Below are 20974 nucleotides of genomic sequence, written 5' to 3'. Positions count from 1 at the left end.
AATATTTCAAATGCTTCCAAATCAATCCATCAATAATAACGCTAATAATATGTTCAAATTAGTGTTCTATTCCTTGATGTTAATCCTAATATGACCTCTTCTGGTCTGAGCATATGTATGTCGTATATATCTGCTTTCATAGTCATAATCATCACACCATGGGTGTTGAAACTTTTCACACACACACATCTGAACATAATCCTTCCATTCAAATATTTAGGCTCAGTGTTTGTGTACAACCCACATATTAGCTTTTTTTTTATTCCTGAAATCTCCGTCAACAGAACACATTAGGTCCAAGTAAACATTATTTATTACTTTTTAAAAAATATTTTTTTTTGATGTTTGGATTAAATCCACTAGATCTGAGGGACCAACAGGCTAATAACTAATAAGATCTCAGTAATAAATAAGGGTGAAACGTCAGGCTTCCACACTTTACAATGTAATTTTAAATCCTGAAGCAATGATTTGTTATTTGATGAAACGATTTGATATGTTCAGTAGCCTACGATCGATGTATGACCGACTTACTGTTAATTTAATTGGCAAATGATGATGTAGAGAAGGACTAATTTAAATGTAGCAGAGTTATGAGCAAATCACCTTGCTAGCGTATTTACACAAATCATTTTCAAAATATGAATATACACTTTCATATTACTTTTTTACACCCCCTGTTGATTGTCCTGTTTTGAGTCTAGTCAATTTATCCATTATACTTAATTAATCCCTTATACAAAGTGTCCTGAAAGTCTCCGTACATTGGTGGAAATGAACACTTTTTGGTAAAATGTCTTCCAAAATTTTTCATACTTCATTTATAATGTATATATTTTTTTCAGATAGGCTTTAAGAATGCCTTTGACAAAAGAAAAACATATTGGAATCATTCTCATGGCTCGATCAGTAAGTTGTTGCAACGTTGCGATGGACTTTAACAGGAAACATGCCGAGCACATCACACACGACACTGCTGGCAAACTCATTAACAACTACAAAATGACTGGAAGTATTGTGGCCCAATCGAGAAGTGGACGTCCACGAACGTCTACTGACGAAGGCACAACCGACGTGGTGCTGGCGTACATAGTCCCCTGTGTATGGGGACTTTTGGGACACATTTTTATTTATTTGATGATAATCGATTTGTTATTGTTGCATCGAATCATCTTAATCGCTGCCTTTTAAATCGATGGATTAATCCAGATCGCTGGATCGATACACCCGTAAGAGTAAAATAAAGTCTTTAATGATTATAATCGGTAGTGATTTCCACCTCTGCAGCACAGACGCCGCTTTGAAAACAGCTGTAATACACTGAGAAAGATAACATGTCTAGATTAACGATCAGTGTGGAGACTACTTGAGGAACAAGGTGGTGATGTGATATAGAACTCCTAATTCAATCAGCAATTGAACCAGCAAATAAAGCTCTGGATAAATAGATTTTACATGCTCAAACCAAGATATTTTTTTCATTCAGCCTGTGTTTGCGCTACAGTGGAATTTATTATGGCATGTAGATTTATTAGAGAAGCAACACAAGTAGGCCTGTACTTTATCTTTTTCTGACCTACAAAGTGTGATGCAGTGAATAAAATGTAATTGATTTAGATCCTCCTCTCGTCCTGTTTGTGCGTTGTTGCGTAACAGTTTACTCACTCGGTATTACAGTAAGTGTCTCGGCTCAGAAGTGATCGTATTCCTGCTGCTTTAGCTGCTACCTCTAATCTCATTCCCAGCAGTGGTCATGCTAGAAATAATCCGTATGGGAGGAAACGGAGCAGGCATGGTCCAGATTGTGTAGTGTGACCTTTCTGCTGGGAGAGATAGTGTAAAAAAGGAAGACACAAAGGAAGTGTTCATTTGAAAGGAGGCTTGGGGGATAACGTGAAAAGCATGCGGTTCATTTATAGCAGGTTTTCAGAATGTATATGAGGATATGTTTTTAATATCGGGGTGATATGAGCACCATGAACGTATTATGTTTGCAATGTCATCTGGAGTATACTTCTCACACATGTTTTGATTACTTAGATCCAACAAACATTACCAGTATGTCACTGATGTAGAGTTTTAAGATGCTACTACATAAGTGCTAATACATACATCCTAATATCATCTGACTTTAGTGACTAACTAATATACACCAGATACCAGTGTTTCTCAAAGTGGGGTCCAGAGACCCCCAGGACCCCAAGGATCTCCATGGGGCCTTGTTTGTTTTTTGGTTACAGAAAATCACAACCCACCATTTTCAAAGCTTTTATTTTGGTATTAAATTACATTATGTTCATTATTCATCCATTTTACACACTGCTTATCCTACACAGCGTCATGGGGAGCCTGGAGCATATCCCAGGGAACTCGGGGACACCCTGGATGGGGTTCCAACCCATTACAGGGCACAATCGCACACACATTCACATAATACAGACAACTTGGAAACACCTATCAGCCTACAATGCATGTCTTTGGACTTGGGGAGGAAACCGGAGTACCCGAAGGAACGAGAAGAAAATGCAAGCTGTACACACACAGGGCGGAGGCGGGATTCAAACCCCCCAACCCCGGAGGTGTGAGGCAAAAGTGCTAACCACTAAGCCACAGTGGCCCCCTATATTAATTATATAATTTAATATATACTGTTACGTATATTTAGACATATATAAATAATTGTATTTTGCTCATAAAATAACTTTCTACTGAGAGGGGGTGAAATTTGTTTTCCAGTTAAAAGGGTCCTTCAGAGAAACCATGCTGTATACTGTTACACCCTCATATGCTATTGGTTACAATAGCTTACAGTGTCATGGGATTTTCTCAGTCAGTTTGCTTATCCTGTTTTATGCATGTTTATGCCTCTTGATTGATCCTGTTGTTTTGTGTAGTTAAGGCGTAGTCATGTGTATTTATTGTGTTACCAGTTCTTGAGTTGTACACTGACTTGTCATACACTTCATATAGCCCTTACATTCTGAAGGCACCATATTTCTTCTTCATATATTTCTCATATTTCATGTCTCTCTGTGTGCTTATTTATGGATGGGGATGATGATACAAATCTACTTGCCTCAAGAAGTTTTAGTAGAACATCATGGCCACCTGTAGAGGATTACAGGTCTTGTACACTTCCCACAACATCAGGCTTGTATCCGTGAGATAAACCCTGCCTTAGTGTCTTCCGCCAATGTCACTCATGCGTACAGCATGTTTTTCCAATTTCCAAATTCCATGTGCATGTTTGGCAACGTGTTTTTTTTTGTTTTGTTTTGTTGTTTTTTTTTCCTCCATCAATTGTTTTAGACTATGATATATTTAGGTTCGCAATTAGTGGGCTTAATTCCAAACTGAAATAATCCTCAGTCCCTTAGTCTCACCTGTTGTGTAGTGTGAGGAAAGGGAGTTGAAAGCATCCCATCAGCTTGGTCCTGGCCAGAGTTACACAGCTCAGCCTCATTATTCTTTCATTTGTGTTGAGAAGGAGCAGATGTGGCGCTGTAGGAAAACGGAGCGTGATAGACGTGTGCAAGCAGGAAATGTTCAAAAGGAGTGTACGGCCATACCCAGGCTGAAATGGACTGCTTTTACTTCACATACAAGTGGAGATTGAAGTGAACAGAACTCCCTTAGATAACCACAGCCATGTAGCTGCTTTATTAAAAAACGGGAGGTTGTTATGAGAGTTCGAAGTGCAGTAAGAGTAAGGAAGGTGATTAATGGTTTTTAACACTGAGACAGAAAACTTGGCTTTCATTAGACTGGCCTGAGTAATGCACAAAACATCTCATACCTCATATAAAAGGTTTGCAGAAGTCTGAAAATTATCTATAAAATAAGGCAGAATCAATGATAGATCTTCATTTAATTCCTTTACCTTATCAGCATTATTACGGTATTTAAAAAAAAAAAAAAAAATTAGTTGCTTGACTGTTATTTATTTTTATTATTAAGCGTCCATACTAAATAGCTGAACTTAATTAATTAATTAGCTTGGCATAATTATTTAAATTTTATTACATACAGAAAAATCAATTTCTCTGATGGTACCCACATTTCTTTCTTCCTAAAAGTAATAATACATAGCACAGAAAACGGATAAAAAGCCTATTTATAAATTGAACAGCGAAACGAAAAGGCGATTTGTGAATCAAAGCAGAGCTTTCCATTTAGCTAATGGTTAAATATTAAAAAGTGATGCAGTCCAGCACCGATGTCCATGGAGACTCTCTTGGACACATCGGTACTGAGCAATGCCAGAGGATAATGCATTATGATACTCGCTCATATTTATGCAAGCTTTTTATGGTAAGCATTTTTCTCTTGGCTTAAGTAATCACAGAAAATGTACTGTTTTTCCTTCGCTGGAGTGGAGCCAGCGTCATAGCCAGCGTTAAAGCATAAATTCTCATTAGGTATTCACGTCAACATAAAAGCAAAGCTCTCTTTCTGTTATGGGAATGTCTTTGGTGAACAGCTCGCATGCCGGTGACATCACGTCACCCAGGTTCATGTGGTTCTTAATAAGTAGCTTATTAAGGTTGGGTGATGCAGTTTCCCTTAAGGGGAATTGTGTTTGTTCTGTAATTCCCAGTGCTTTGGAGCTGACGCCTGCAATAAGGAGTATATTATTTACAAGTTTCATATTTCTGCTGTAGTGAACACCTAACCCAGGCTACAGATGGACAAATGCCAAGGGTAAAATATACCTGGTCTCTGCTTCGTGCAACAAATCTGTCCATAAACCTGATGTACAAACTCATCTCAAGGCTTGTGCTGAAGTGATGGTCAAGGTTGCTGCTTTTTCTGGGCCGTAGTGGTGTTACAGGTTGAAATTTTCATGGTATGATAACCTATTCTAAAAAATATCAATATGAAATATCAAAAAAATATGACGTTCATGGTATCACAGTAAGCATTTAAAAACTGGCGGTGAAAAACTAAAGCAGATAATTATTAAATCCTTGCATGGACATCTTTTTGCACATCCAAAAACCAAAAGGAAACAAGAAGATCCTTTAATTGCTGTTCAAAGCTCTTGCATTGTTAGTCACACTGTCATTATAAGCTCAAATAGAGAAAGGCTGTGCAGAACAGCAGAGCCCTGAACAACAACAACAAAAGTCTAAATAGTGAAGCACTTCTTAGTCAAATGTGGATACTTGTTTTGTTTAGCACACAGTGGTTGCTGATCATGGCAGCCATTAAGTTGTCAGATCACGTCATTCTAAGAAATATGGCCCACTTATTGACTATGTCGAAACAGAGATATCGTAAAAATCATCTGTTTTGTTTTGATTGTCAGACTGGCACAGGACAGTTTAGGGCTGGGTAATATGGACAGGATCTTATCACAATATGGATAATTTCATATCTTGAAATTTTTTTTGAAATCTATCTATCTATCTATCTGTCTAACTCGCTCTCTCTCTCTCTCTCTCTCTCTCTCTATAGATCATGATATATATAAAAATTTCTCTAAAATTGATGAAAAGATTATCTGCACACATTCATGACTGGTCTGAAGTGTACCTTCCCTTTCTTGTTAGTGTCTGCTATACCGAAATCATATCAAAATGATAGAAGTGCTTTCCTTTTTAGATACAAGTTCCTTATCTTTTAGTTAGGCAGATGCCTGTTCTGTGTCGGAGTGTTGCGGGGAGTTTGGCTCTGTGTCACGCTCCTCCGTGATTGTTATTGTTTGTGTTACAGCAAAAACGTAATTTTTACATCATCTTTAGTGACGTAAATCAGCTGCAGGAAAGTGTTTTTTCCGACATTGGTGATATAGACGATCTAGGAAAATATAATCAATAGATGTTTTTCTGTCCTCTTGCGATATGTATTTGCCAGATCACACAGCTCTAGAACAGTTGTGTTTATTGGTACCTCTTTGTGATTTTTAAAAAAAATTGTATAAACAATGGAAATAATATATGGGCACCCTCGGATTCAAAACTCATCATTTTCTAAGTCTGATTTTCTGTTTGTTTTTTGTTTGTTTTACTGTACAATGCGTATAGTATGATCACGTTACGAACATGCTAAGAGTGCCGGCAGAGATAACATGTTTACAACAGTTTTACAGGATTACATAGTCAAAGTGTTTTTCAGTGCAGTTGCATCCCCTGCGTGGAGAACTGGAGCTTGCTGTAGTATGATCTAGTCCAGAGGGATTGGGTTAAGAAATATTTGGGCAGCTGCTGCTATACACAAAAGCATGAGAACCACAGGATTAAGGAACTTGATCGTGTAAGAAATGGGGTGTACCCGTCCAATCGTACACTGTGACTATCTGCGACGCCGTGACACCATGACCATCACCCTAATGGGCGATTTGGCCATTTGTCTGCCTTGAGGAAAATGTCACGCAATTTTACCCCAATTTGACATATTAAGTATTATATTCTGCAGAGTTTATTTCAGAAAGCTGAGCCTGGGTATTAATCTAAACCCGCTAGCATGTGGTTGCGTTTCCAGGGCCTGTGTTGCAAGCCTCAGCGATGAGTTGGTGTGTACTGGAAATAGGTGTGTGTGTGTGTGTGTCTTCATGGGTATGTCTGTAATGTCCTCATGCTCCGACACCACGGTTGTGGCGAGATCCGAGGGCGGCAACCCAGAATCCGAGCATCTCCCTGTAATTATCTCTCTCTGAGGGAGAGAACGAGAGAGACTTACTCACCCTGTGAGGCCTCCTCTAATCCCCCAACTGCTGCGTCCAGATGGCCCTGTTTTTGCAAAGCATTGTGGGATTGTGTTGTGATTTTTATTCATATATATATATATATATATATATATATATATATATATATATATATATATATATATATATATATATATTCTTTTTTTTATTTTTTATTTAGCGAGTACTGAGATTAATGATCTACTGAGTTGTGATGCAGTCATCAACACTACAGAAGATTTAGCAGCTGGATGTAGGAGTGAGAGTGAGAAGAGCGGTTCTCACATATTGCGTAGTTCTTTTTTTTTATCTCCAAAAATATCATTGAGACTTTGTTTATGGAAATAGTTTCACAGTGTTTGTTTATGTATTTGTAAAAAGACCGTGGTCATCATGTGCTCAGTTGTCCTAATTCAGACTGGCACTTTGCTCTATTGTTGAAAGCTGCATATGGCCTTCACATCAATTTTAAACAGTCATAACACTTTTTTTCCCCCCTGAAGAATGTGATATATTTCTGAATAAAACATGTTTTTGATCAGTAATATCTGGGGATGGGAGGAGGATGGATGAGACAAAATGTTATGTAATATTATTGATTAAAATAGGTGGTCGTGGTGCCATTTAACCATTTAATAAAAATGATTTTCAAAGTAGAATCTAAAAAAAGATGCAATTAACCATTAAAAAAAAAACTCCTGCAACTATATCTAAGTTTTATGTCAGAATTTCTTTGCTGTCATTGGCTCCATTTTGCTCTTGAAGTGCCCCTGATATCACAACTGATGTTTCAGAGTTTTTGTTTCTTTCCTTTAGTGTTCTGGAGACCGACACCTCACTATATATATCTGAAAAAATAAAGTGGAAATTTCCCTCTGGGATTAATAAAGTTATCTATCTATCTAACTGTCTGTCTGTCTTCTAGTTTTAATTTTATAGCTCGTCACTTCCAGGAGAAAAAAAAAAAAAATTATGATTCGTATCTAGGCAAAACATCACGATTGTCCAATTAAATGCTCCCTAGAGTCATTTACATCGATCAGCCATAACATTAAAACCACTGACTGGTGAATTGAATGAGACGCCTGTCAAGGGGTGGGATATATTAGGCAGCAAGTGAAATCAGTTCTCGAAGTTGATGTGTTGGAAGCAGGAAAAATAGGCAAGCGTAAGGATCAGAGCGAATTTGGCATCTCCAAAACAGCAGGTCTTGTGGGGTGGTCCCGGTATGCAATGGTTAGTACCTACCAAAATTGGTCCAAGGTAGGACAACCGATGAACCAGCGACAGGGTCATGGGCACCCAAGGCTCACTGGTGCATGTGGGGAGAGAAGGCTATCTACAGTTTTCATCTGTAGGATGTGCTGGACAAACTAGTCTGATCCATGGAAGGCCGCACCTCGCAACTTACAGGACTTAAATCATCTGCTGCTAAAGTCTTGGTGCCAGATACTACAGCACACCTTCAGAGGTCTTGTGGAGTCCATGCCTCGACGGGTCAGAGCTGTTTTGGTGGCACAAGAAGGACCTACACAATATTAGGCAGGTAGTTTCGATGGTATGTCCTGCTACTGGAGGCAGGTCTTGCCGTACAGTGTGTTCTGTTAGCAGCAAACATGGTTTGTCGATGTTTTCTAATCACGTCCTTGAGGAAAAAATATGGCTGGAGTTTTATTCCTTTTGAAGTGGGAGGAATTAGTCAGTTGGCATTTATTTAATAGGCAATTTCTGTAGTGTTTCACCAACTTGGGCCTTTTCAGTGCTGGAATGTGTCATTTGTTGGGACAAAAGCCAAAGAGACACCATTCTAGCTTTTATACACCTTCGGGGCCTCTCCAGCAGTAAAAGCAGATAAAATATCTCTCTAATCTTTGTGATGTTCTACATATTTAACTAGCTCATGAAGCTGCTGTCAGGGTTTTAGATCGTGTGTCCCAGATGACATATTATATAGTATATACTTATACTATTCACTATACACTCTGCCGTCTGCCGAGTGTATGAATTTTTAGAAGCGTAGTATCGTCTCAAATCACGATGCATTTGCATTTTAAATCGATAATCATCCAACACTAACGATCATTGAATCAAAAATCATACTTCAAGATCGATGCATCTGGATCGGCAGGATTAGTAATCGATGCATTGAGAAAACGATTGAATCGTAACACCCCTAGCAAATATGCACAGTGTGGTTAACTAGCATCCACATTAATAGCATGAGGTCATTTTAAGGACATTTTTTATCATGATAACATTTCAGTAGGTAGGTTTTTTAATGTTTAAAGTCATTTATCTGAAATATGCATATACTTGTGAAACTTGGGTCACGTTACCTAAAGCCGGGTGCACACTGTGCGATTTTTAATAGTCCTTTGTGATTGTTGCTTGTCAGACTGTCCGAACATTATCCCCGATGTAAGCCATGTCACACTGTAGGATCTCAGCTGTCATTAATATCGGATTGTACAGTCAAGACGCGAAAAAACGCACACACAAAAGAAGACTCGTATGGTGTAGGAGGAGCCACACTAGAGGACTGTGCCTCACATCTTCTGACACTGCCAGAATTTAATCGGGGCAAAATTTGATCGCAACGGCCGTTAATCGGCTGTCGGGGAGCATGTCAAACTAGCGAACAAAGACTACAGATTTTGACCTAGGATTATAGGAATCTTTTAGGATTCTCAAAATTTGTCTCAGACGACCAAACCGTGGCCAAAATCGTACAGTGTGAACCCGGCTTTAGTTTCGAATGTCTTTACATACATATTTGTGAATATAATCTCATTATGACACAATTGAAACCCTGATCACCCATATAGTGTTTTCTCTGTCTGCTTGTGCAGGATGATGATCAGAAATCAGAAAATATTCAGAGGCAGACAAAATGTGTTGAATTTTCGGTAGATTACAAAGAAAGACAAATGTTGTCTTGTAATAAGCGATGAATGGCTCTGTAGAATCTCGCACAGTGTGAACAAGAGTATGATCTGAAGAAGTAAAGAAGGGTCAAAAGAGATAAACTTTCCTATATATGCCCTTACTGCACTTTTAGTTGTCAGTATATTGATTAATGGTGGTACAGCTACCAGAATAAATGATTGTTTTTTTTCTACTTGTGGTGATTTATCCTTTTCTCACACTGTTCTTTATCATGGCAGTGAACTGGAAGAAGACAAAGGCTACCATTTCTCTGTTTTTTTTCCAAAGTACTGCAGTGTTGTGTTTATATATATATATATATATATATATATATATATATATATATATATATATATATATATATGTGTGTATATGTGTGTGTGTGTATGTGTATGTATGTGTGTGTGTATATATATATATATATATATATATATATATATAAAATAGATATCAAAAAATTATACGTGGCAGCATGCATGAAGCTTAACAACCCGTTATGGTATGAACAAGGGATTGGTTTAGTGTCCAAAGCTCAAATTCTGAGACTATGAGACACTTCTCATAGCTGGTGTTGCACAGGTGGGAGGCCAGATTGCATTTTCTTCCCTTCACACCACAAAACTATGATATGGAACGCACATGAGAGCTTATCTGCTGCTAAAAATAATGTTGGTGACCTACTGCAGTATTTTGTGTTTCACTGCTTTACAAGTACTCCTGGATCTAGGCACAAGAGTGCATGTGGTTAGAGGAACATCATCAACAGCTGGGTGGCATTGTCCTCAATTCTGGGTCAGTGGTCCCCTCAGACATCATAAACACTGTTAAACATAACTTACTGTAGAGACAGGGGGAGAAGAAGAGAATGTGTGTGTGTGTGTGTGTGGGAGGGAGAGAAAGAGAGAGCACATCACATGCTTATGTTAAGTAATTTGACCATCTTGAGCACGACCTGATGAGGTGAACTGTGTCCTGCCATATGCAAAGGTTAAATTGTTGGTAGTACACAGGAGAGTGGAGGTCCTCCATCTTTTGCCTTATGTGAAACAGAGCTCTTGGAATATAAATGTAAAGTTGATGATCTATAAATGAAAAGTTGATGATGTTAGCTGGACTGTTAATCATCCGGGATTGAGCCCAGATTCTTCTCCATGCATTTTTTTTTCAGCTCAGCTAGTAGGCTAAGTTTTGTTTTATGGAAATGTCTGTAACTTAGCTGTCAATGTATGACATGATCAGAAAAAATTGGAATTATTATAAAACTTGCCTCAGGTGTTTTCACTGTTTGTAGAACTAACAGACCGATAAAATATAAAACTAGGCTAGTTTGTTGTCGCTAGTAAGCTAAGCTATCATTGTATGGTTTTAGCTGTTACAGTACCATGCAAGGTACATTATCTTTCCTTATGCTCTGCTCATATCATGTTCACGTAAACTGGAACTCGTATAGACATTTACACACCTTGTTTTCCTGCTCAGCATGAGAGGATTTTACTGTTTCAGTTTCAACCCCTTTACTGGTTTTAAAAAAAAAAAGGCGCATATCCATTTTCCGTCACACTGACTGTGAGCTAGTGTTTGGGAGAATTGAGATCTGTCAGCCAATAAGACACAAATATTTAAACATATTTTCCTGTAAACCCTGTCTGATTGTTCTCGCCTCTGTTCACTGAAGATATAAAATTACAGGCAGTCTTCTTTTACTGATGTTCAATTAAAGTAAAGACAGAAAATGTGCTTAGTTATAAAAATAAATAAATAAATCATTTAATATATAAAAATGGATATTATAATAACTTCATAAAATATAAATAAAATGAGAAATGAAAATGTTTAATTACTATGGGTTGAATTTAATATCAATTTTACATTAAGCTTAGTTCCCTATTTCATTAGAAGGCTATTAGCCTTTTTTGTGTTAATTTACTTTTAATTAGGACTCTTTATTGTTTAAGATATATAAAAATAAATATTTTATGCTTGTTTATTTATCAATTAACCAATAGTATTTCTCATTGCTATTATTTTAACTCAATTAACAGTGACCATGAGCAGAGAGCTTACATTTAAATGTTTATGATAGATCTCCTGATTAAAGTTTAAACAAAAAAAGATTGGTATCTAGATCGATATCAGTTGTAAAAATCTTGATCGGTGCATCCCTAATGAACACCATTAAACTAAAGTGCTTTGCATCTGATGGGTAAATGAACTCACCCAATCACATCCTATATGAGATTATTCAGATATATACACAATATACACAGAGCGGTTTGAGAACTGACTCCAGCCCAGAACCATGACAGTGGAAAATGTGTAATAGTGTAGCTTTAAATATATTTAAGAGGAGCAGACTTCAAACACTGAACATTGATGTTTACTGTATTTGTTTACAAGGTGGAACAGGTTAACAGTTTTTTTTTTTGCATACAACCTGTAAAGTTAACTGAAAATATTACATTTAGTTTTATCAGAAGGTAAATTAATTTGTTATGGCTCACACTATGTTCCTAAATTTTGTCATAATTGACTAGCTCAAATTTTCTCATGCCTACTTTCGTGTTTTATTGTGGCACATTAACATTACCATCTCAAAAAAAATAATAATAATAAAAAAAAACTAAACTTCAACCGTGCTACAAAATTTTTGACTGTTCTCCTAAATTTTTGTAATTTTGTAATTGTAAAGAAAATGTTACCGTAGAGCCCTGAAACTGGTTCTCACAACCCCCCCCCCCCCCCAAAAATGTGGATGAAGATTCCTCCACAGAGAAATCCGTATTATGGAAAACGTTTTAAATAAAGTTTGGAAAAGTTGTCGGAAGCTTGGTGATGGTGACGTTGAAGTCGAGCGACCGTGGTGTAGTTCGTTCATAGCATACGGTTAGCTGTTTATTTCTGCCGATTGTATTTAGGCTTCAAACTTCATAAACGTTGTGTTTATTTGTGAAAATTATTTTGATGGACAAAATGTGTTAGTGTTATAAATTTTTGTTGATCACAGAACTTATTTTTTTTGCAATAATCCAAAAGCCTATATGAAAATCCTATTGGGTTTTTGTCAAGGGAACCGCTACGATGAAACTTCTGGGTTCCGGTACAAAATGACATCATCCCTGTGTCACTGCTCTGTTGGGTGATTTGGCTGCGTCTTGCTCCTGTAAACACTGTTATTGACTTTTCTGCATACGCCTGAATTGTTTTCATTTGGTTGCATATTGTTATATTTGATGCATATTTTCATTTGGTTTATGGCATTTTTATTTTTACTTATCCTATATTTTGGGTACAATTTTATTTATATTTTGCTTCTATGAGATGATGCACTTTAAGGATCAGTCTAATTTCATGCAAAGATTTGTACATTAGCAAGAATGTAGCACAGCATGGAGGTGAAAGCAGCGGTCTGTTTATTTAAATGTGAAAGTGCAATAAAAATGTTGTCCCTGAAATAATTGTGATAAATAATCGAGATCTCAAGCTTGATCAAAATAAACAGGATTATCATTTTAGCCTTAATCGTGCAGCCCTAGTGTATCCCGATAAGTCTTCATGTATTGTGATGTGATGTCTCTTTAAAAAGTTAACATGAGGTGTTATTTATGATGGCATCTTGGAAAATGGGTCAAGCACATGTGAGACAATGCTGGGCCATGTGATTTGTTTATTTTCTTAGTGCTGGTAGTCTAGGGATCTAATCTCTGGCATTCTGCTTGCTAAGTAACTATTGTTAGACGCTGTCTAGACAAAAATCTGTGCAGATTGTCAGCAAGCCTGTTTTTTTAAACAAAATTTACCCCCCTGAAAAGTCAGTCTTTGGGATGTGGAGGGGATTGTGCTCCTCTCCAGCTCAGCTTCATTACTGAAGTGGTGCTTAGTAGTGGGGGAGGGTGTGTGTGTGTGAGGGGCTGGATTGGATGCCTCTTATCATGTTCCATGGCGAGTAAATGGGTTCCGTGATTACTGGGGCACATGATCGGCATTCGGGTTCCCAATACGCACTGAAAGGAACTGTTGTTCATAGATGCTAGGCTTACAGAGGACCTCAAATCAGGCAGGATGGTTCAGGCAGCGAGTGTGCTTGTGCGAGGGCAGAAATGGGGCAGGTTTGCTGCACAGTAATAGATGAGAGAGGAGATTAACTTTAGGGTACTATTCCGAATCCCCTTCCTGTCTCCCATCTCTGCGACCGTTATTTAATTAAAACCAACAGCTTATCTGATCAAATCGTATTATTTTTCATTCATTTTACCAGGTATTAAGCTGATCACATTAGCCACTTATAATTAAGATGGATTCTCTTTAATTATTAGTGGATCATTTCGCTACAAGCGTCACACTCATATCCTGTACATCCAGCATCACCGAAGCATGTCTGTGTATCAGCAGATTAAGAGTAAGTCTTGTGGGTAATGAAGATTGCCGTTTCAGTATAATTAATCACTCCAGTTCTTTAAGAAGACAATAAAACTTGGCAGTACAGACAGACAGATTAATTTCACTGCTGTTAAGAGAACGCTGAAAGGAGGCCTTTCAGTAAGTGTAATGTTTCACCCTCATCAGGCTTCTCAAATCCTTTTCGCTAGGTGGCTAATGACTCTAGACAAGAGCTCTGATTTAACACTAATGTGTGCTGATGGATTGGAGAACCATTCCATTTCTATCCTGCCTATATTTTAATGGGATTAGAAAGGCTAAAGATGGCGACTAAAGAGTGAAAAGAACGAATTTGATTCATTTAAGGAAAAAAATATTTTTTTGTAAGAGTGTTTGGAAAAGAAAGTATCTCTTTCCTTTTTGACCGCTGCAAGGTGGTCCGACAATGCACTTACTTTTGTGCAGTCCTGGATGGTATGTGTGTTCATTTGGACAGTCAGTACTTGCCAGCACTTGCCAGTGAGCGGAAAAAGCGTGTTTTGTTGACTGATGGCTGCGTCGAACAATGGTGGAAGTGTCTCTGGTTTGGAGCAGAGGGAAGTTGCAGTGCCTGTGTGTACCAGCCTGTCCAAAACCCTCGGATCATCGCTGTGTGGTTGTAAGTTCCTGTGTGTGTTTCCTACACAGACTAAAGAAATGAGGCTTTGCCATATTAGTCCTTCTCTGTGGCTGAAATAAAGGAAAGAACAGGGAAAGGCATTAAAACCTCTAGAATAGGTTTTAGATGTATCCGATATACATTTTTAACACCACAGTACTGTTCAATTCTCAATTCACAATGGTTTCAGAAGGTCTTCATTAATTTTCCATAGGAGCAGATCTGAAAGTAGTTCCAGTTCTAATTCAGATCGTAGGTTCAATATATAATATGTTAATGTTTTTATAGTAACAGCTCACTCACAGGGACTTGTATCTAAATCTGTAATCTAAAGCTAATTATAAACCATTTTTCTTTTTAAAAATGACATTATTTAACAAATAAAAATGTATTATCATTGATATGGTAAAGCTTTCTGCTTCATCAGTTTCTTTCAGTTTCATGGAAGGAGTCTCCAGTGTCAGTGCTTTCTATTAAGTTTTCCACCAAGAGTCAGCTTCACCTGCATATGAATACAATGGCTTTTTATTTCCCTTATTCAGGCTTTGTTAATGGCCCGTTTCTTATTGATGCTTGAGAAGTTTTTTATTTTGTACCCAAGGACACATAACGCATACAAACTAACATCTTTCACTTTCTTTTGCTTCTGTTTTATTTATTTTCTCAACACCAGGTGTATTGGCTCTGAAAATAGTTTCGCTCAGAACCCACAATAATCTGAGCTCTCATATTCTCCATCCTTTTATGTTGTCTAGTAATAAAATCTTTTTTTTTTTAAGTGTTTCACCATAAACGTTGCTCTTTGTTCTGCAGTCTTCTTAAAACATTTGTAACATCTTGCATAGCTTTCTTACAAGTTTCTATAAAATGTACCGCAGTGAAAAACAAAGCAAAATTGTCCAAGAAAGTTTCCCCTCAAATTTAATTTCGTGTTTGTTCAAGTCTAATTATGTGTGTAGTCAGCAAATAATGTGGCAAAAAATAAAATAATTGACTTCTGCACTTTTGGACAAACACAACGTTTAGGGTTCGTTAAGCTTTAATTATTGTTTGACTTTGCTGTTTATTTTAAAATAATCATGTTATCTTGTTTATCAGAGGCTGAAAAGCCTGAGTAATGAGCAGTCTAGTTTTAATATTTGTGCAGAGTTTAAGGTTACACGACAGAGACTGGAGTTTTATTATAAGTGGATAATTCACTGGTGTTGACTAATAAATGCTTTAAACATGAAAAACATTTACACACACCTGCTCATAGAAGTGTTCATTTCTTCGAATACTAATGAAGATATTATCACTATGAAAAAATATGGGATTTTTCAGTAAGCAAGAAAAGTATTAAACAAATCTTTTTTTTTTTTTTTTTTAAATTCAGTTGATTCATATGAAAAAAATTTTAATGACATGTAAAAATGACATGATAAATTTGATAAAACTTTAGCAATTTTTTTTTTTTGTTTAAACCTGTTTCTCGCCAGGAAAATAACCATGGTAGCTGGTATGTTATATGTTGTTATGTTATGGTAAATTATAAACAAAAAGTCCCAAAGTTTTGACTTTGTGTAGGTTTTAGGTCTACTGTGTGTTAGGATTGGTCCAACTCAGTCACATAGAAAAGCATGTTTGCGTGCAACTAATTTGCAGCACCTTCTATACATCTAAGCTTAGCGTTCTGTCACACACATACAATATATACATGTGTGTGTGTGTATTTACATATATGTGTGTGTGTGTGTGTGTGTGTGTGTGTATTGTACCACTCTAATTTAACCAAGCCCACCTCGTTTTTTTTTTTTTTTTTGAAAAGATTTGTTTGTATTAAATAATTTAGCCTTTTTTTCAATATATTGTACATTGCCCACTTAATGTGTTAAGTTTGTGCTTTTCGTGACATATGATTAGACATACTGGGCTCGTGAAATAAGCCTCATTTCTCCTTTTCTCTGGTAACACAATCAAGCTTGCAAGTCATGTGGTACGGTAATGCAGGAATTTTCAAAACATGGAAAGTCTTTGTAGTCTCTGTAGCCTAAAGAATACTCCATTCCAATATCACTTATTGTTTAAGAGTATTGTTTGGGATACAGAGACTTTTCACATTTTGAAAAATACCCTCATTGCCACGTGACTTGTGTTACCACATGACTTGTGTTGATATTCATCATATAGAAAGTGCATAATAAGTAGCATAATAAAGTTTATTTAACATGGGTTGGCTTGGCTTGGCTAAATGTCATTCTTTACTTTGGTTATTGGGTCACTTGTTTTGTGTTTATGACAAAGCCTGTATTTTTCATATAATTTTTTTTTTCAAGCTTTTATAATGCTATTTACTGTCTCCTGGCTCTCTGCAATCCATCTCCATCCCCCAAGCTCTGAAAGAAAAGTGAGAACCTCTGTTTGTTGAACAATCCTGCTGACTTTTATCTTGGTTAGGTCTGGCTGGAGTTAAAGGTTTCAGTTTAAACCCTCTTCAGTGTAGCAGGGTCTCAGGTGTTGGGTGGCATATGAAGGAATGGAACGAGAGATGCCTGTAGGCTCAGTCATCGCTCTTGACTTCATCGTTGTTTTGCTCTCTCCCTACTCTCTGGCTGCTATAGCCATGCTAGGCATATTGGACCGCAGCTGTGGGAAGCATGTGTGCTGTACTGGCTCTGTTCCTTATGTTCTTGCTTACCTCAGACCTGGATGCCTACAGCATGACATCATTCACACGCCTGACATCATCACGGATGATGAAGTTGAATCCATAACACACTTGTCCTCTGTAGAGATGTACAAGCTGACACAGCTCCAGATGGCAAAGCGCTCACGCTGCGTTGTGTGCTGTAAGCCAGTTGAGCTTTTCTGCTCATTTCTGAGTCGTAGGGGGTCGATATGTAAGGAGGAATCAGTGACACGGAAGTGTGATTCTCCATTACCCACAAAAAAGTTTATCTTTTCCTATAATAGCACGTCTTAAGTTTTTTTTTTCCCCTCACATACAGAGGAATATAGAAGGTGCTGTAAAAAAAACTTTATTATACACAGGAATTTTCCAATGAATAAATTGTTTTGTATATTAAGGAACGACACAGAATGTTTCTTATAGGCCTCTCTAAGACTTGAAATACACCTGGCAGTGTTACTGACAAGCTGCATGCTCTCCTTCATGATGATTTTCACCTGGCAAAAAACCTTAGTTATAGCTTTAACCTTGACTCACACTAGAGACTCCTTCCAAAAATGCGAAATAAACATCTCCTCACAAAACACTTCATCAGATCATCAATTACACATTTTTTAAAGACGTTTATTTGGAGCATCCGCCAAATAATTCCCCGTGATTTCCCTAACAGTCGGAACTATTGTCAGAGCTGCTGTTTATAGAAAATTAATCAGCACCTTCTGACCAATCAGGTTTGAGGACTCAACAATGCTGTGGTCAGTTTAATGCTGCATGTATGTATGTAATAGGGCTGGGCGATATGACAAAAATATATTCATATTTCGTATACATTCATATTACGAAACCTGAGGACATTTCTACAATACACGATGTGTATCACGATTAAATGTAGTAAAAAGAACCCATTAAACTGAGTTTGACGATACTTTACAATAAGTTTTTTTTTAATTGCATCAAATCAGTAGCATCCATTCAGTACCATTTAATTTGTAATTATTAAAAATGTTAAAATACATCACCATACCAACGATATCTCCGAAAAGTGTATCACGTAATCATTTATCATGATATTGATATTATATTGATGTATCACCCATCCCTGCTGTAATGGTTAATAGACAAGCCCTGACTCAAGAACTTGAGCATCTTCTGTGTAGTTTGTGTTTATTAATGCTTGTTTCTGATGTCCTGGCTTACTTTCAAGACTTTGAGTAAAGAGAGCTAGAGGGAATTTCTCTTGAGCTTGCGCAGCGGTATGTATGTGCTGCGAGATCATACAGAGATAGTGCGGTCTTCACCAGAATGATGAGCAAACAAGTTAAATGAAGTTTATTTTTAGGCGCCATGCGGCGTTTGAGTTTCGGTTTAATTTTCTCATTTCATGCTTAGTAACTCTTGTGGGAACCCATGAGTCAGTTAATGTATATTCCATTTCATTTCATAGGTCTGAAATGTAATATCACACATTTAAGGCAAATGAAATGTAGGTTTTTTTTACACAGCAGAAATCTCCAAATCAGTCTCTAAGTTGCATTGCGAATAATATGGGCGAGCTCTGTGGGCCTGCTGCCAATGATTCGAAGATTTATGGCTGAGGAGATGGCAGATACGATATTCTTCTTAGGGCCGTGAACATTCGGTTCCTCCCAGAAGGTCTGAGCCAATTATAGCTCACCAGTCAACTGTCTCATGGTGAAAACATCCTGCTTAATTAGAACCAGTTCAAATGAAGCAGACCCACTGCAACACGTTTTGTGAGAGCGACTGCTGGAAGATTGAGGTCCTCACGGCTCCATTGTAAGCAATTCTTATCAGAGGGTGAATTCTTTTAAAACAAAGAGTTCCTCAGAAGCTCAGAGGGCTGCGGGGTCTCTAATGAGGGTCTGATGCCACTGTCTTTGAGCGGCCCGTGTGATTTTAGCAGACATGGTGATCTGGATTCATTTGACATGATGGGAGTTTGGGGGAAGGCAGCTGCTGGAGATGAAATGAACTTTGGTGAACTTTTGTTGATCATGATGTACCGCTCTTCCTTTCACTGCTGGAATGCTAAAATTGTAGTCATTTAGTGTTTTTCAAATGCACATACACCCACACACACAGAAAATTGAACACATTCTTTTAAGATGAGATTTGGCTCGTACCTTTTGTGAAAATCATTAGTAATCAGTGATAAGCTAAAGTCATTCTTTGAATATCCAGATGTTAAGCCATCTGGCCTTATCACATAATCAAGATACCCTCCACCTAACTGTATGATTGACTTTCTCACTTATTTATTCCTGAACATCTGTATATTAAACTTCAAATCAGTACTTTCTTATTGTTAACATTACAGGAAAGCATGCTTTTCACCACACATTGAGACTGTTCTATCTTGGGAAAGGTTTGTGAGGAAGTAAACAGTGTCTGTGATTGATACTGGATGTCAGTAGAAACAGATGAATTGGCAAGCGATAGGGCCTCACTCTCACACGTTCGCCTGTTAAATATGCCTTTAATTGCATGATAATGGCTTGTCATGAGAAAAGACTGAGATGGCTAGCCATCCCAAGCTTTGGAGGAAATCAAATTTCATGCTTAATTTCAGTCGGTAGTTCGCCAAAAAAATAACCTTTGTCCTGAAAAGAAGGAGTATCGTCATCTTGCACCATTTCATCATAAGTAATGTAGCAATGCACAAGCTTAAAAAAAATAAAATAAAAATAGACACCAAAGTGCAGTGACTTCGAATTCTTCGTTTTGTCCCAGTTGCATCCTCGGGTTCCTCTGTTGATGTCATCGCTGTGAAAGTGCCAGCTTTTAGCTCTCAGAGCAGAAAAGCATTTACATCTTAACAATCTTAAAGTGGCAGCATTGAGATGCTTGTTGGGGGATGACACACAAAGGCCTTAGATCGAAGCTGTTTCAATTGCAAATTATCATGCCTCTCACACCAGACACATCCTTTGGTTGGCATTTGACATTGTCGCAGCTGTTCCTCCTACCTTATTTTTTTGCTCACTGAGTGAATCAGAGGGACGGTTCTGAATGTTGTGCTTCCTGATAGCTAATCAGATGTTATTCCACAGCCTGGAACATGAACAGTGTGGTTTCATTCCTTCAAAATAGAAATACAACTAACTACGGTTATTCCATGGCACTGTTGAATTTTCAAATCTATTTGATGTGATGTGAGATGTTGATTCATTTTCTATAACAGCAACGTTGACAATATTGGCAGCTACAGGTTAATATTAATGTGCTCGTTCTAATATGCTATCATTTTTACAGGGTGTCTCAAAAGTCTCCAAACATAGCGTAAATTAGCACTTTTTAGCAAAACGTCTTCCAAAATATTTCATACTTTAACGCATCGGACTTTAACAGGAAACATGGCGAGGCACATAACACACGACACGACATTGTTGTCAAACTTATTAACACATTCAAAATGTCTGGAAGTGTCACGGACCAAGCGAAAAGTGGACATCCACTAACATCCACTTACGAAGGCACGACCAACGTGGTGCTGGCAAACATAGCCCCCTATGCATGGAGACATTTGGGACACCGTGTATATTAACAACTTACACAGGAACTTGTATGCACACACTTCGCATAAATCTATCTATCTATCTATATCTATATCTATATATATATATATATATATATATATATA

At 37.4% G+C, this 20974-nt stretch overlaps 1 protein-coding gene across 1 annotated transcript in view; it reads left to right on the top strand.

The window, feature by feature from the left end:
* The window catches only part of tmtc2b (transmembrane O-mannosyltransferase targeting cadherins 2b), a 110190-nt gene that overhangs the window by 1499 nt on the left and 87717 nt on the right, over nt 1-20974 (top strand). The gene's annotated exons all lie outside the window — the stretch shown is intronic.

Source organism: Ictalurus furcatus, chromosome 4, assembly GCF_023375685.1.
Source record: "Ictalurus furcatus strain D&B chromosome 4, Billie_1.0, whole genome shotgun sequence".
Classification (NCBI taxonomy): Eukaryota; Metazoa; Chordata; class Actinopteri; order Siluriformes; family Ictaluridae; genus Ictalurus; species Ictalurus furcatus.
Note: the sequence above shows the minus strand (reverse complement) of the source record. Positions and strands in the feature narration are given on the sequence as shown.